This window comes from Otolemur garnettii, unplaced genomic scaffold, assembly GCF_000181295.1.
Source record: "Otolemur garnettii isolate 467f Iridium unplaced genomic scaffold, OtoGar3 scaffold00145, whole genome shotgun sequence".
NCBI lineage: Eukaryota > Metazoa > Chordata > Mammalia > Primates > Galagidae > Otolemur > Otolemur garnettii.
Window position 1 is genome coordinate 828,465 of NW_003852540.1, and position 4,067 is coordinate 832,531.

The window sequence follows — 4,067 nt, forward strand, 5'->3', positions numbered from 1 at the left end:
TACAAAAAAGGACGTCCGGGAAAGGTCGCACTGTCACTTTGACACAGAATATGCAGCAGGCTTCCTGAGGCTACACGTCCCTTCCTCCCACGCTGGCAGAAGCTGCCAGGGCTACAAAGGGGCTGTGAAAATTCACTCTATTCTAGAGCCAGAGAGCGGGATTCTGCCAGAATACAAAGGGACCTGAACATGCGGCTCCCAGAAGGCAAATTTAAGCCTAGGACTACAGGGTGTGACCAAGGTATGTTCAGAGAGGCATCAGACATAATTATCATTTTTACAGAAGCAGCCAGAGTGTATTGTCATGGTCAGCCTTTCAAGGTACTTTATGTACATAATTTAATACTCCAATTGCAGATCAAGGCAACAACAAATATGGTTTCTTTCATACAAATGAGGAAACTATGGCTCACAGAGGTTAAGTAATTAGCACAAAATCCCACAGCTGGTGAGTAGTCAGACTGAGTTAGGAATCCAACTTGCCTGACTCCAAAGCCTTTTCTTTCAGCTTTCATTCTATTTTGACCTCTGATGTAGCCCTTGAGGTAACAGGATGATCTCTAAGGGAACCCCTGGGTAGGAACTGTCACCGACAGCCATGGTCAGCTTTAATTTGACAATAAAACTGGTGGCAGCTATGGTCCCAATGTCCTATGCAAGAGGATCACTGAGGAACAGTCCCCTGTAGTTTCTGAGAATCATTACCCTGTCGCCATGTAGAGGGCAAGTGTCCAAGAGATGGCACAACTCCAGGTTGGGACAGTGACGGCAGGGACAGAGCTCACTTCTGGGGTTAGAGAGTAAGTTCTGCTTCGGAGCCCAGATCTGGAAAAGTTATATAGCCTCTCCAAGCCTCATATTCTTCAACCATCAAACGGAGGGTACAGAGGTAAAAAGTCCACTTCCAAGATTATTGCATAGATTACATGGGCAAGTTTATCAGCTGAGTTCTAGCAAGACTCCAAAGAGCAGGAATCCAATGGCACCTGCAGTTTGGGTAATCTGAGGAAAATTTTTTAAGTGGGCTCTGCAAAAGCACGAGTAGAATCTAGAGAAACCATAAGGAATAGTACATGTAGGCCCCCAGGGCTGGTAACAACTGGGGCAGTTACCACTCATGGGAATGAGGGAAAGATGTTGTTACTAGAATCCCAAAAGAAAATGTGATCAGCAGAATGACACCCCCCCCCCGAGATATCTACATCCTAATCCTCAGAACCTATTACATGGCAAAAGGGACTTTGCAGATATGACTAAATTTAAAAGATCTTAAAATGTGAGGATTATCCTGGATTTTCTGGCTAGGCACAATGTAGCCACAAGTGTCCTTCTAAGGAGGCAGGAGGGTCAGAGAAGGAGACATGATGACAGAAGCCAAGGTTGGAGGGATGTGGCTGTGAGCCCAGGAATGCAGGCAGCCTCTAGAAGCTGGAAAAGGCAAGGAACGAGCCTCCAAAAGGAACACAGTACTGCCAACTCCCTGATTTTACTATGAGAAGACACATTCCAGACTTCTGAACTTCTCCAGAACTGTAAGATAATAAGTTTGTGTTTGGAGCCACCAAGTTTGTAATGATTTATTACAGCAGCAATAAGAATCTAGAACAGTGAGAGTTAGGTTCAGAGGGCTGCCCTGACAGGGGGCATAATCTTCAATCAGTCAGGCCAATAAAGAAAGCTGAGGCCACAAAAACCCTGACCTCACTGTCCTCCGTGGGAAGAACCCAAGGGAAGCCAGAGAGGAGCTGCTGGTATATCTTCCTCACAGACGAGCATCCCGGGCAGAGTGCAGGGGGCAGTGAGGGACTTCACCAGACTGTAGGTTGGCTAAGATATTATGGAGGAGGATGGGCCATGAGGAGGATCAGGATGCCTGCACTCCAGCTGGAGATGAGACTCACCCCTACCCTCAGATAGGAATCCAATAGCCCCTTCCCAAGTAATAGAAATCCCTCCAGAACTTCCTGGGAAGAGGGTCCTTCAAGAGCCTAACAGTCATTGGAGGGGCCAGAATGAAGAGTGACTAGCCCAGAGCCTGCCACCACTTATCCTGTCTTGACCACCGCTCCTAGGCTAGCCATCCCTCATGCCACACCCTTTATAGAGATCTCAAATTCTGCCAGATTGAGAGAAAAGCCCAGGGTCCCAAGCATCCACTGGGATGACCATTGTTCCTAGTTTCAGCTCTGGCCACCTGCTACTGCCCAGTGTCATACCTGGACATCCTCAGGCCCTGCCGCCCTTGAAAACTAAAATTCACAGACTAGCCAATATGGCCACTGTGCAATTAGGAAAAGGTGCCCCGTCCTCAAGATGTGTTGCTGCCACCTACTGGTGACTTGTAGTAACTACAAATGTGTAAGATGGCAATGCTGGAATTGTGCGATGCACAACACTCACCACTGTAAGTGGCAGCCATTCTCAAACTTCAACTACCAAGTTAGGGGATCTCTACTGCGTCAGCATCTTCCATGAGGCTTCTTCTCTTCTTCCAATGCTGCTGTCTTGCTTGGACTATTGCAGTAGTCTCCAAACTGATTTCCCCCTTTCAATGCAACCTCACACCTGCCACAAGGAAATCCTTCTAGAATACCCCAGAGTATGCCCTGAGCCCGGCAGATAAAATCCCAGAACAGAGCCTCCTCCGAAGTGAGGGCTATGGCAAGCTGGGGCAATGTGAGATGCCATGCTGGTCTAGCTAGAATTCCAGGCCTCCCTGCCCAGCTACACCTTTGGCATGTCCCTTCTCCTGTCTAGGACTTCCTACATGATGCGGGAGAGAATGAGCATCCCTCCCAAGCCCCAGCTCAGGCTCCCACAGGTAGAAAATGGAGTTCTTGGGAAAAGGAACAGTTCGCAGATGTCTTTGTTCTGGACTGAGCAGAAATGAGAGTAGGGACAAGGGCTAGAGGATGCTGAGGACCACAGCCACTGCTGAGGATGCTGAGGACCACAGCCACTGCTGAGGATGCTGAGGGCCACAGCCACTGCTGAGGATGCTGAGGGCCACAGCCACTGCTCCTTCTCAGAGACAACTGCCTCTACTCCAGCTACCCAGACAGAGGCTCATGGTGGCTGCACAATCAGTGCTGTAACTGAGGTCACTCTGACACCAGTAGTCCTACAGGGACTGGTGAGAGACACACGAGGCATGGAGGACAGGCAGACAGGGACTACTAGGGGTGCAGAGCCAGCTCTGGGAGCGCCATTCCCCAGGGGCGGAGGGGACTGGCAGAACCATCCTGTGGGCCACCCTAGGCTGTTCAGGGTCTGTATTTTATAAAATACCTATCCATATAAACAGTTCAGGTCACACCAAATTCAGCATATCCCTCCATGCTGACTACCCAGTCTTACACAATCCTATGAAAGAAAAGCCACCCTGGGCCCAGGAGCAATCGCTTTCAGCCACGGGGCCTGGGTTGGCCCCATGGAAATTCATCTTGGCTCTCCTCATCTGCTTGACCCCATGCTTGAGCTGAAGGGGGTTAAAGGACAGGGTGTGGCAGTGTTTCTAAGAGTGGAAACACGGATGAGAGCTGCTATGGTTTGAGTGTCCTCTGACCGAAAGATAAGCTCAACTCTCAGTCCCTGAACCTCCAAATGTGACCTTATTCAGAAATAGAGTCTCCACAGAGAAAATCAAGTGGGGACCTCACACCCGCCCCCAGAATGGCTCTCACCTACCATCCTCTCAGACTCCCCACCCTTCTGGGGGTAGGTCTGACAGTCAGGAAAAGGACCACCTCTTTGCAGGCTCCCCTGGGACCGCAGTAACCAGCCCGCCTGGTCTGTGTGGGACTGAGGGGATCATGGGGTGACAGGATGGTCAGTGCAAAACTAGGACCTCCCTAAACAAATGGGCACTGGTTGGTCACCCGGTATGGGGCCCTGCTCTGCCCCCTGGGGACCTGCCTTGGCTTGGGGTTGCCCACAGGAGATCACAGAGATGACGTGTGCTCCTCTCCAGGCACCTGCCTCCACCAACTCAGACTCATCTCCCTGTCCTCTCTTGCCTGGCAGCCCCCTAAGAGCCCCCATGTGCCTGGGCCACTCAGAGGGGCCAG